This window comes from Triturus cristatus, chromosome 1_1 (assembly GCF_964204655.1).
Source record: "Triturus cristatus chromosome 1_1, aTriCri1.1, whole genome shotgun sequence".
Lineage (NCBI taxonomy): Eukaryota > Metazoa > Chordata > Amphibia > Caudata > Salamandridae > Triturus > Triturus cristatus.
The window spans coordinates 1,050,787,290-1,050,802,872 of NC_140579.1; positions in this window are offsets into that span (position 1 = coordinate 1,050,787,290).

The following is a 15,583-nucleotide window of genomic DNA, read 5'->3' on the forward strand; positions in this document are numbered from 1 at the left end:
GAGGGGGGCCTATCCCCAGAGGAACTAGCGGACCGAGAAAGAGGTCGCAACCACGAACTAGAACTAGCAAAATTAAAAATCGAAGGAGAGCTAAAACTGGCGGAAAAAAAGCTGGCGGTGGAACAGTTACGCCTACAAGGAGAACTCGAGGAAAAGAAACGACAAAGAGAACACGAAGAAAGAAAACTCCAACTGGAGCACGAACGTAGCCTGAAAGAGATCGAGCTCAAAGCGAAGAATGCGGAGGCCAGACCCTCGGAAACCCAACCCCTCTCCTCCACCGTGGAACCAAAGGTCCACATCCCCAAAGATGTGGTGAAAGAATACTATAAGAACGACAACATCCAGCAATGGTTCAAAGCCTACGAAGTCGCCATGACCTCCCACCGAGTCCCGCAGAAAGACTGGGGGGCTGGGCTGTGGGGCCGGTTCCTGAGCGAGGGGAGAGATACCCTGCTGGACCTGCCCTCCGCGGTGATGAACTCCTACAGTCACATGAAAGAGGCCCTAGTAGCCAGATATGGGCTCACCCCTGAAATGTACCGGCAACGGTTTAGAGACTGCAAGAAGATACCCGGTACCACCTGGGTGGAGTACGTGAACTTTTACAGCCGGGCCTTGGACGGGTGGATCAAGGGCAGCAAGGTCTCCACTTTTGAGGAGCTGTTCGACCTAATCGCATGGGAACACTTGTCCGCTAATTGCTTTGTAGAGCTGCGCCAGCACCTCCTGGACAGCAAACTCACAGACCCTCGGAAACTGGCCGTCGAGGCTGACCGGTGGGTAAACACCCGGGCCTCCCGGGGCCCCATGGGAGACTACAGTCACCACAGTCAGGGACCCCCCGCCAGAGGGGCGGAGGGAATCAAGGCCGGCCAAGGGACCTCCCGGGGGGATCCCCGCTCAGCCCCCCCAGAGGACAACCTCCGCCCTTTCCAGCTCCACCTCCGGCCAGCACCGGGCCACCGGGGAGGCCGGGGCCCCGAGTGAGGATCACCTGTTTCCGCTGCCAACAGACCGGACACTATGCCAGCGACCCTCAATGTCCCATGTACCAGCGAACCGCCACAACAACCTCGCCGGCTCGACAAATGGCCTCCGTAGCCCTGGGGGAAGAGATGGAAGACTCCGAAGAATGGGAACCAGCCGCCATGGCCTTGGTCTCCCTAGGGGACCGGGAGATGGTCCCCGGAACGTCCCTGCCCGCCAACACGAAGAAGTACCGACAGCAGGTAACGGTCAACGGTCACCGCGTCGAGGACCTCCGGGACACGGGGGCGAGTGTCACGGCGGTTCATTGTCACCTGGTCTCCGAAGATCAGATCCTACCCGGCGCCTTTTGTCCCGTCATATCGTCAGACAATTCCGAGAGCCTTTGCCGGATGGCCCTAGTCCCCTTCGAATGGGGGGGAGTCACCGGCAAGTTAAAGGTGGCGGTCCGAACCTCCCAGCCCGTGGACTGCCTCCTCAGCAACGACCTTGAGAACTCCCCGTGGGGACAAGTGGAACGAAGAGCCCATCTCGAGATGATGGGCCTACCCGAATGGGTATGCGCCACCACGCGCTCAATGACTCTCAGAGTGCCTTCCTCCGAGGGGGGAGAAGCCATGCCGCTAAGCACCGCCACCATCCCCGAGGTCCAGCATACGCCACCAGGGGCCAACGACCCCCTTCTGGACGAAACGACCGCTCCCGACGAAGGGTCCGTGCCTTCCGACCCCGAATCCCTGACCGAACTCGGGGACCTGCCAGAACTGGCCCAGTGGCACTGCGAAGGAGGCCCCTCCCGTGAAGAATTCTGCCAAGAACAATCCACCTGCCCGTCCCTCATTGGACCCCGACAACAGGCCGAGGCCCAAGCAGCAGGCGACCGGACCGGCACCCACTGGGTATACTGGGAAAACGGCCTCCTGTACAGCGAACAGAAGTCGGCCGAGTTGGGATCGGCCCGAGTACTAGTGGTACCCCTGCGCGTCCGAAGTCTCCTCCTGGGCCTGGTCCATGATGTACCCCTGGCCGGACACTTAGGCCAAGATAAGACCTACCAACGACTCGTCACCCACTTCTATTGGCCCAAGATGTGAGCAAATGTGGAGGCCCACTGCAAGTCCTGCCCCACGTGCCAGGCCAGCGGAAAGAGTGGGGGCAAGCGCAAGGCTCCGCTACAACCCTTCCCAGTCGTCAGTACCCCTTTTGAGCGGGTAGGAATCGACATTGTGGGACCACTGGACTCCAAGACCGCCCAGGGCCATCGGTTCATCCTCGTCCTGGTGGATCATGCCACCCGTTACCCTGAAGCCATCCTTCTCCGCACCGTGACGGCCCCCGTGGTAGGCCGGGCCTTGATGGGGATCTTCTCCCACGTGGGTTTCCCCCGCGAAGTCGTGAGTGACCGGGGTACGAACTTTATCTCCCGATATATGAGGTCCCTCTGGCAGCAGTGCGGAGTATCGTACAAGTTCACCACCCCGTACCACCCCCAAGGAAACGGCCTAGTCGAGCGCTTTAACAAAACACTGAAAGGAATGATCATGGGCCTCGAGGAACCCCTACGCCGGAGGTGGGACGTCCTCCTCCCATGCCTCCTGTTCGCCTACCGGGAGGTTCCACAAAAATCCCTGGGGTTCAGCCCATTCGAACTACTATATGGACACCCCGTCCGGGGACCCCTGAGCCTGGTCAAGGAGGGTTGGGAAATGACTCCCCGGGGGACCCCTCCGGATGTGTTCCGATACATCCTGGCGCTCCGCAACCAGACCCGGAAATTCCGAGAACTCGCAGAGGCGAACCTCGAAGCTAGCCAGGAAGAGATGAAGCGCTGGTATGACCAGAATGCTACGCTGGTCGAGTTTCAGCCGGGCCAACAAGTCTGGGTCATGGCCCCGGTGAAACCCTGCGCCCTCCAAGATAAATGGACTGGACCCTTCAAGGTGGTCGAGCGGAAGAGCCAAGTCACCTATCTCGTCGATGTGCAGTCCCCGCGGAACCCCCTCAGGGTCCTCCACGTGAACTGCCTCAAACCCCACTTTGTACGGACAGAATTGAGTTTGCTCCTGGCCACCGACGATGGGGCCGAAGAAGACACCGAGCCCCTTCCAGACCCCCTGGGGGCGAAAGAGACCGATGGTTCCGTGGAGGGGGTGAGACTATCAACCACCCTCACAGCCCAACAGTCCGACGACTGCCGCCAGCTACTAAGGCAGTTCGCGGACCTCTTCTCCCTAACCCCTGGGGTCACCAACTGGTGTGTCCACGACGTGAACACCGGCGACAGCCCGCCAGTGAGACACCGGGCTATCGGGTCCCTGATCGGGTCTGCACCTGCATCCAGACCGAGGTGGCGAAGATGCTGGACCTCGGGGTGATTGAACCCTCCGACAGCCCCTGGGCCAGCCCAGTAGTCCTGGTTCCGAAAGCGGCTACCCCGGGTGTCGCCCCCAAGCTGAGGTTTTGCGTGGACTACCGAGGGCTCAATGCGGTCACCCGAGCGGATGCTCACCCTATCCCCCGTGCCGACGAGCTCATTGACCGCCTCGGGGCCGCTCGCTACCTCAGCACCTTCGACCTGACCAGTGGATACTGGCAGATTGCCCTCACCGAGGGAGCCAAGGAGCGCTCCGCCTTCTCCACCCCGGATGGGCACTACCGCTTTAGGGTGATGCCGTTTGGAATGAAGAATGCCCCGGCCACCTTCCAGCGGCTGGTGAACAGGGTCCTGTCCGGACTAGAGGGGTTCAGCGCAGCATACCTCGACGATATAGCGGTATTCAGCTCCCAATGGACCGAGCACCTCCAGCACCTCCGACAAGTCCTGCTGGCTCTGCGCCAGGCCGGCCTCACCATCAAAGCCAGCAAATGTCAAATTGGGCACGGCTCCGTAACCTATCTGGGGCACCAGGTGGGAAGTGGGCAGGTCGCCCCCCTCCAACCGAAGATCGACGCCATCTTGTCCTGGGAACCCCCCACGACCCAAACGGAAGTCCGGGCCTTCCTGGGCCTCACCGGTTACTACCGGAGGTTTATTAAGAACTATGGCAGCATCGCAGGCCCCCTCACAGAACTAACCTCCAAAAAACACCCCAAGAAAGTACACTGGACTCCCTCCTGCCAGAAGGCGTTCGACACCCTAAAGGCCGCCATGTGCGCGGCGCCGGTGCTCAAAGCACCCGACTACGCCCAGGAGTTTGTGGTCCAGACGGACGCCTCGGAACACGGCATCGGGGCAGTCCTCTCCCAGTTCGACGACAAGGGCATAGATCGGCCCATAGCCTTCATCAGCCGAAGGTTGCTGCCCCGAGAACAGCGGTGGAGCACCATTGAGAGAGAGACCTTCGCAGTAGTCTGGGCCCTCAAAAAGCTACGGCCCTACCTGTTCGGAACACACTTCCGAGTACAAACGGATCACCGACCCTTGCGGTGGTTGATGCAGATGCGAGGGGAAAACCCCAAGTTGCTACGCTGGTCCATCTCCCTCCAGGAGATGGATTTCACGGTGGAACATCGCCCCGGGACGGACCACGCCAACGCGGACGGCCTGTCCCGATTCTTCCGCTTCAGCGAGGAGAACCCCCAAGTGGATGGGTAGTTCTCCCTGCCTTTCAGCTGGGGGGGGGTCACGTGTGAGACCGGCCTCGTGGCGTGGGCCCTCCCAACCAGCAAGTTACCCTGCAACCATGCCGAACCTCGTTGATACAGCCTTCCGGCTCCTGCGGGCCAACATCCCGAGGGCCGACCAGATCCCCAACACGCATGCCTGGCTGAGGGAGAGCAAAACCCCCCCCCAAACCAGACGAGAGGCACCGATCCTGTCACACCTCTGGTCTCTCCCCCGAGGGAGGTTTCGATCGACCACCAGGCTCCCGGGGAGCAGGCCCCTTGCCCGCTGGGTGTCTGGAGTCCCTCCCGGACCCACCTGAACAGATCAAAGGGCCGAGCGACAGGAAACCCTGACACACCGCCCCCCAGGGACCAGACCCCTCTCCGCGAGGACCCCGGACTTCAAAGAGGAGGGGGAGTATAACAAGGGGTGCTGAAGGGACGGAAGCAGAGAAGACCTGGACTGACGAGAGCCTGCTGACCTGGTCGCGGCTCGATCGCTCCCTGAACCGAAGAACGCTACCCGAACTCTGAACCATCTGAGCCCTGCTGACGCTGTCGCGGCTCCCCGAACTCTGAACCATCTGAGCCCTGCTGACGCTGTCGCGGCTCCCCGAACTCTGAACCATCTGAGCCCTGCTGACGCTGTCACGGCTCCCCAAACTCTGAACCATCTGAGCCCTGCTGACGCCGTCGCGGCTCCCCGAACTACGAACCTCCGGTGCCTGCTGAGTGACTCGCGGCCCGCTCCTCCAAGAAAAACGGCAGAGATTGCCGAGAGAAGCAACATCCCCTGAGCTCGAGGATTGAGAGCTGTGCGCCGGATACCTCGCAGAGACACTGATTCAAAGACTGTCCCACTACCCCTTTTCCCTCATCACGAGATCGCTGCCACTTGTGGCATCAATTCTGCACCTGCCTTCCGGATCATAAAGATCCCTGACAACTACCGATAAAAGTCTATTGTCTTACAACGAATTACTGTGTGGTGTCCCTCTATCCGAAGAGAGAGTAAGCGCGGCGTGTGCGATCCTAGGTACGAGACCCTTCCAGGAAGGGCCTCCCCGCTCTTGCTCGGCATAACTCTGGGAAAGGTCGGCCTCCGGGTGGTCAGGAACGCATTCCGAAGCCTCCCCGGGGAACGCCTTCCAACACACACACAACCACACACACACAACCACACACACAACCACACACAACCACACAAACAACCACACACACACAGCCACACCCACAAACATACCCACAACAACACCGACACAACCACACCTACACACACACACAACCACACACACAACCACACACCCACAACCACGCACACACAACCATACACACACAACCACACACACAACCACACATACACAACACACACACACAACCACACACACATAACCACACACAACCACACACACACAACCACACACACAACCACACAAACAACCACACACACACAACCACACACACAACCACAACCACATACAACCAAAACCACAACCACACATACACACACCCACACACACACACACAGCCACACACACACAACCACACACACAACCACAGCCACACACACAACACACAAAACCACACACACAACCACACACACACAAGCACACACACAAGCACACATACAACCACATACACAACACCACACAACCACACACAACCACACACACAACCACACCCACACACACAAACACGCACACACAACTATATACACACAACCATACCCAACCACACCCAACCACACAACCACACACACAACCACACACACACAACCACAACCAGACACAACCACAACCACACACACAACCACATACACCCACCTACACAAACAACCACACACACACAACCACACACAACCACACACAACTACAACCACATACACAACCACACACACAACCACACACACACAACTACACACACAACCACACCCACACAACCACACCCACCCACAGACACACAACCACAAACACACAGACACAACCACACACACACACAACCATACACACACAACCACACACACAACCACAACATACAACCACACACACACACACAACCACACATATGACCACACACAACCACACACACACAACCACACACACAACCACACATACAACCACACACAAAACCTCACAAACAACCACACACACACACAACCACACACACAACCACAACCACACACACACAACCACACACACAACCACACATACAACCACACACAAAACCTCACAAACAACCACACACATTGGATATTGGATATTGGATAGGTATTTATAGAGCGCAAACGTTCGCTCCAAAGGGAGCATCTTGGCGCTGTAAAACCTGGGACCAGATCACTGGAAAGGTGGTGGGGGACTAAATGGCTGCTTTAGTCCAGTCATCTGAGAGACTAAAAATCCACGTTTTGAGGAGCTTCCTAAACGGCTTCTCATGCGTCTGAAGTCTAAGATGCCTTGGCATACTGTTCCAGGCTCTAATAGCCAGGGTACTGAGTGTACCACATACACACATACACAACCACAACCACATACAACCACACATACACACACCCACCCACACACACAACCACAACCACACACACACACAATGACACACAACCACAGCCACACACACAACACACACAACCACACACACAACAACACACACACAATCACACACACAACCACACACACAACACCACACACACCACCACACAACCACACACCACCACACACACAACCACACAAAACTATACCCACACACACAACCACACACACACAACTATACACACACAACCACACACAACCACACACACACAACCACACACACAACCACAACCAGACACAACCACAACCACACACACAACCACACAACCAAACACACACAACCACACACACACAACCACACAACCACACACACAACCACACATACACATCCACACACACACAACCACACTCAACCATACACACACAACCACACACACAACCACACAACCAATCACACACAACCACACACACAACCACACACACAAAACCACAACATACAACCACACACACAACCACATACACACAACCACACACACAACCACACACACAACCACACACAACCACACACATACACAACCACACACAACCACACACACAACCACACACAGCCACATATCCACACCCACACCCACAACCACACCCACACCCACAACCGTACCCACAACCACATACCAACACACATAACCACACCCACACACATGCAACCACACACACACAACCACACACCCAACCACACACAGACAACCACAAACAACCACACACACACAACCACACCCACAACCACACACAACCACACACACAACCACAACCACATACTCAACCACACCCACACAACACATGCACACACACACACAACCACACAACCACACACCCACAACCACACCCACATACCCACAACCACACCCACACAACCACACCCACCCACACAACCACACACAACCTCACCCAAAGAACCACACACACAACCATACACACAACCACACACAACCACACACACAACCACACACACAACCACACACACACAACCACACACACAACCATGTACACACAACCACACACACAACCACACACACAACCACACACACAACCACACTCAACCACACACACACAACCATGCACACAACCACACACACACCACACACACAACCACACACCCACCCACACCCACCCACACCCACATACACAACCACACCCACACACACCCACACCCACAACCACACCCACACAATCACAACCACACAACCAAAACCACACAACCACACACACAACCACACACACAACCACACAAACAACCACACCCACACAACCAGAACTAACCACACCCAGAACCACACAGACACAACCACACCCACACACACACAACCACACGCACAACCAAGCACACAACCACACACACACACACAACCACACACACACAACCACACACAACCACACACACAGCCACAAATACACAACCACACCCACAACCACACACAACCACACACACAACCAGAACCACACACAACCACACACACACAACCACACACATACAACTATACCCACACACCCACAACCACACCCACACAACCACACTGTTAGAAATGGGAATCTCTAGTTGGCATAGGTATGCACTTGCGACAAGCAGGGACTCTCAATTCTAAGTTAGGATAGGGGGATCACCCTTTCAAATAACCCCTGCTCACCCGTTAGGTAGTGTGGCGCAAGCAGTCAAGACTATTCTCAGGGCGTCATAGGTTAAGCATTTGTGAACACATACAGTAATGCAATGACACCCCACAAATGGACACCAGTCAAGTTTGTATCAAAAATAGTTCTCTTTATATAAGGCTTAGCACAAGACCAGAATAACGAATAAAATGACCACAGTATTATTTTACAGTTCAATGTTCTTGTAAAAAGGCTTAAAATACAAAAATAGGCTTCTTTTAGTCAATTCTGCTTCTTTTCAGGCTCTGTAGGGTTCGTACCTGGATGTGCGACTCGTAGGCATTAAAAACAAGGAAAGTACGAGTCAAACAATCGTTGCGGACTCCGGGGTCCGTGACGTGCACGCTGCGGTGCGAACAGAACAAAGTACCTTAAGTTCGTAGGGTCCGCGACGGACAGTGCGGGACAAGTTGAAGGGTCCGGGTCGTAGTTCGGCTGCGTATTCAGATGCTGGTCGGGTCGTGGCATCGGGACGCGGCGTTGGTACGGGACCTTCAGGGATATGTGCGGATGGCCCAGATCAGCTTGCAGAGTCCGTGGCGTTCGGCGTTCGAGCCGTACCTTCGGTGCGGATAGGCGGCAACACTTCTCGGCGCCGTACAGTGTACGGGGAGGATCAGCGTGATGCGGCTTCTCAGCTCTGAGTACGGCACGGTGCAGTACGTTAGCAGCGTACGGACTGTACCTGCGGGACAGCGAAGCTTGGGTCCGGCGTACAGGATTAGGCAGCCAGGGCTGTACGACTCGAATCGGCGGGGAAGGTTAGGTGCGATGCGGCCGGGAGGGATACGGTGCGTACTAACGCTTTTAAATCAGCGTAGACACACGGTGGCGGGCGTCAAAGACACGGCTTCGCGGCGGATGGGGTACGGGTCGTACCGGGGCCAAATCCAGCGGGAAACAATCAAGAAACTCGATTTTGGAAGGCAGATAAGTCCAATGGTCCTGGGACTCAGTTCAGGGGGCAAGCTCTCTTCCAAGCCCTTGAAGATTGTTGAAAACAAAGCTGCAAAGTCTCTGTTTAGTCCTTTCCTCTCCTTTCTCAGCAAGGCACCAATTGCAGGCCAATCCCCCAGGTTAGGAAAAGTTACTCCTCCTTCAGCTTCTTCCAGGTCCTTCTAGTCAGGCAGAGTTTCTTCGTGGTTCAAGCAGGATCTGATTTCTTAGGAGCAGGGCTCCTACATTTATACCAAGTTTCTTTTGTCTTTACAGGCCAGGGGGGCCTTTGCATAATCCCAGTCCAGTTCTTTTCAGTGAGGAGAACTTTGTTGTTGGGACTTTGGCTTCTTCTTTCAGCAGGCAGGGCAGAGACATCAGACGCTCCCCAGGGGGTGGAGCCAGCATTGTGGTGGCAGAGCACTGCCCTATTCAGAGTCAAGATGCACTCCTCCCACCCATCCTGGTGTAATCTCTCTATTCACCACCTGGCAGCCCCAGCCTGTCTCCTGGAACTTCCCAGCCCTGTCACTCAAGCTACACACAAAGACGATAGCCCTCCCCTCCAGAGGCGGACTGAAATGGTTAGGCACGCAAAGGCTAACTTTCTAAAAGTAGCATTTGCAAACCCAGGATATTAAAATAACCTTTGCTAAAAGATGTATTTTATTATTCTGAGTTCAGGCATACTAAACATGAATTTCTACCATGCTTCCTGAGCTTGCTAGGATTATAGAGGGTTATAATCTAGCAGCCCACTCTGGCCTATGGAGAGCAGGTAGCCTTACAATAGTGAAAAAGAAAATGGCTGTAATTCACTATTAGGACATGCCACACACTTCAGGGCATGTCCTACCTTATCCTTACAATGCACCCTGCCCTAGGGCCTACCATAGGGGTGACTAACATGAAGGTAAGGGAAGGTTTAGGGACTGGCAAGTGGGGACACTTGCCCAGTCAGCATGACAGTACCAGACTGCATGCAGGTTCTGCAATGGCAGACCTTAGACACATTTTACCAGGCTGCTTCTGTGGGTGGCACAACCAGTGCTGCAAGCCCACTAGCAGCATTTGGATATACAAGCCCTTGGCACCCCTGGTGCACTCTACTAGGGACTGATAGTAAACCAAATAAGCCAAACATGGAAGTCAATTCACATAATGCATTTTCCCATAGGGAGCACTTGCCCTGTGGCACTGGATGGCAGTGTCACAGGGCCCTGAGCAGCTAACACCAGCACAAAAACACATTGAGGCACAGACAAAAATGGAAGGGTGACCCACGCCAATGGTGCCAGGTCTAACACGTGTCCCCTCCAGCTGAAATGTGGGGAGAAGTACCCTACCCCAGGGAGTTCTCATCACTAAGGCGGAAAAATCTGGAAAGACCATCAGCGTTGGTTCACAATCACAACCGCACATAACCACACACAACCACACACACATATAACCACACACACACAACCACACACATACACACACAACCACACACACAACCACACATACACCCACACAAAACCACACAAACAAACCCACCCAACCACACCCAACCACACATCCACAACCACTCCCGCACCCACAACCGCACCCACAACTGCACCCACAACCACACAACCACACACACACGCCCACACACAACCACACCCAACCGCACATCCACACACACACCTGTACCCACAACCACACACACACACACAACCAACCATACACACAACCACACACACATCCAACCATGCACACACACAACCATACACACACAACCACACAAACAACCACACACACAACCACACCCACAACCATGCACACAACAACACCGACACAACCACAGCTGCACACACACACATAACCACACACACACACAACCACACACCCACAACCACACACACACAACCATACACACTCACAACCACATACACAGCCACAACATACAACCACACACACACAACCACACATACAACCACACACAACTACACACACAACCACACACACAACCACACACACAACCACACACACAACCTCACAAACAACCACACACACACAACCACACACACAACCATAACCACATACAACCACACATACACACACCCACACGCACACACAACCACAACCACACACACACACAACCAAACACACAACCACAGCCACACACGCAACACACACAACCACACACACAACCACACACACAATCACACACACAACCACACACACAACCACACACACATCCACACACACAACCACAGATACACAATCACACACACAACCACACACAACACTACGCAACCACACACAATCATACATACAACCACACACAACCATACCCACACATACAACCACATACACAACCACACACACAACCACACACAACCACACACAACCACACCCACAACCACACACACACAACCACACACATACAACCACATACACACAACCACACACCCACACAACCACACACACAACCACACACACAACCACAATACACAACCACACACACAACCACACACAACCACACACACAACCACACATACAGAACCACACACACACACAACCACACAAACAACCACACACACACAGCCACACCCACAACCATACCCACAACAACACTGACACAACCACACCTGCACACACACACAACCACACACACAACCAAACACCCACAACCATGCACACACAACCATACACACACACAACCACACACACAACCACACATACACAACACACACACACAACCACACACACATAACCACACCCAACCACACACACACAACCACACACACAACCACACAAACAACCACACACACACAACCCCACACACAACCACAACCACATACAACCAAAACCACAACCACACATACACACACACACACACACAACCACACACACACACACAACCACAACCACACACACACAACCACACACACAGCCACAGCCACACACACAACACACAAAACCACACACACAACCACACACACACAAGCACACACACAAGCACAGATAAAACCACACATACAATACCACACAACCACACACAACCACACACACAACCACGCCCACACACACAAACACACACACACAACTATATACACACAACCATACCCAACCACACCCAACCACACAACCACACACACACAACCACAACCAGACACAACCACAACCACACACACAACCAAACACACACAACCACACACACACAACCACACACACAACCACAACCACACACACACACAACCACACACACAATCACATACACCCACCCACACAAACAACCACACACACAACCACACACAACCACACACACAACTACAACAACATACACAACCACACACACAACCACACACACACAACCACACACACAACCACACCCACACAACCACACCCACCCACAGACACACAACCACAAACACAACCACACAGACACAACCACACACACACAACCATACACACAGAACCACACACACAACGCCAACATACAACCACACACACACACAACCACACATATGACCACACACAACCACACACACACAACCACACACACAACCACACATACAACCACACACAAAACCTCACAAACAACCACACACACACAACCACACACACAACCACAACCACATACAACCACACATACACACACCCACACACACACAACCACAACCACACACACACAGAACCACACACACACCCACAACCGTACCCACAACCACATACCAACACACATAACCACAACCACACACATGCAACCACACACACACAACCACACACCCAACCACACACACACAACCACACAAACAACCACACACAACCACACACACAACCACAACCACATACTCAACCACACCCACACAACCACATGCACACACACACAACCACACAACCACACACCCACAACCACACCCACATACCCACAACCACACCCACACAACCACACCCACCCACACAACCACACACAACCTCACCCAAAGAACCACACACACAACCAAACACACAACCACACACAACCACACACACATCCACACACACACAACCACACACACACAACCACACACACAACCATACACACACAACCACACACACAACCACACACACAACCACACACACAACCACACACACAACCATGCACACAACCACACACACACACAACCTCACAACCACATACACACAACCACACAGACCCACACCCACACACACAACCACACACACACACACCCACACCCACAACCACACCCACACAATCAAAACCACACAACCAAAATGACACAACCACACACACAACCACACACACAACCACACAAACAACCACACCCACACAACCAGAACTAACCACACCCACAACCACACAGACATACCCACAACCACACACACACAACCACACACACAACCAAGCACACAACCACACACACACACACAACCACACACACACACAACCACACACACAACCACACACACAGCCACAAATACACAACCACACCCACAACCACACACAACCACACACACAACCAGAACCACACACAACCACACACACACACAACCACACACACAACCACACACACACAACCACACACATACAACTACACCCACACACCCGCAACCACACCCACAACCACACCCACACAACCACACTGTTAGAATTGGGAATCTCTAGTTGGCATAGGTATGCACTTGCGACAAGCAGGGACTCTCAATTCTAAGTCAGGATAAGGGGATCACCCTTTCAAATAACCCCTGCTCACCTGTTAGGTAGTGTGGCGCAAGCAGTCAAGACTATTCTCAGGGCGTCATAGGTTAAGCATTTGTGAACACATACAGTAATGCAATGACACCCCACAAATGGACACCAGTCAAGGTTGTATCAAAAATAGTTCTCTTTATATAAGGCTTAGCACAAGACCAGAATAACGAATAAAATGACCACAGTATTATTTTAAAGTTCAATGTTCTTGTAAAAAGGCTGCAAATACAAAAATAGGCTTCTTTTAGTCAATTCTGCTTCTTTTCAGGCTCTGTACGGTTCGTACCTGGATGTGCGACTTGTAGGCATTAAAAACAAGGAAAGTACGAGTCAAACAATCGTTGCGGACTCCGGGGTCCGTGACGTGCATGCTGCGGTGCGAACAGAACAAAGTACCTTAAGTTCGTAGGGTCCGCGACGGACAGTGCGGGACAAGTTGAAGGGTCCGGGTCGTAGTTCGGCAGCGTATTCAGATGCTGGTCGGGTCGTGGCATCGGGACGCGGCGTTGGTACGGGACCTTCAGGGATACGTGCGGATGCCCCAGATCAGCTTGCAGAGTCCGTGGCGTTCGGCGTTCGAGCCGTACCTTCGGTGCGGATAGGCGGTGACACTTCTCGGCGCCGTACAGCGTACGGGGAGGATCAGCGTGATGCGGCTTCTCGGCTCTGAGTACAGCACGGTGCAGTACGTTAGCAGCGTACGGACCGTACCTGCAGGACAGCGAAGCTTGGGTCCGGCGTACAGGATTAGGCAGCCAGGGCTGTACGACTCGAATCGGCGGGGAAGGTTAGGTGCGATGCGGCCGGGAGGGATACGGTGCGTACTAACGCTTTTAAATCAGCGTAGACACACGGTGCCGGGCAGCAAAGACACGGCTTCGCGGCGGATGGGGTACGGGTTGTACCGGGGCCAAATCCAGCGGGAAACAAGCAAGAAACTCGATTTTGGAAGGCAGATGAGTCCAATGGTCCTGGGACTCAGTTCAGGGGGCAAGCTCTCTTCCAAGCCCTTGGAGATTGTTGAAAACAAAGCTGCAAAGTCTCTGTTTAGTCCTTTCCTCTCCTTTCTCAGCAAGGCACCAATTGCAGGCCAATC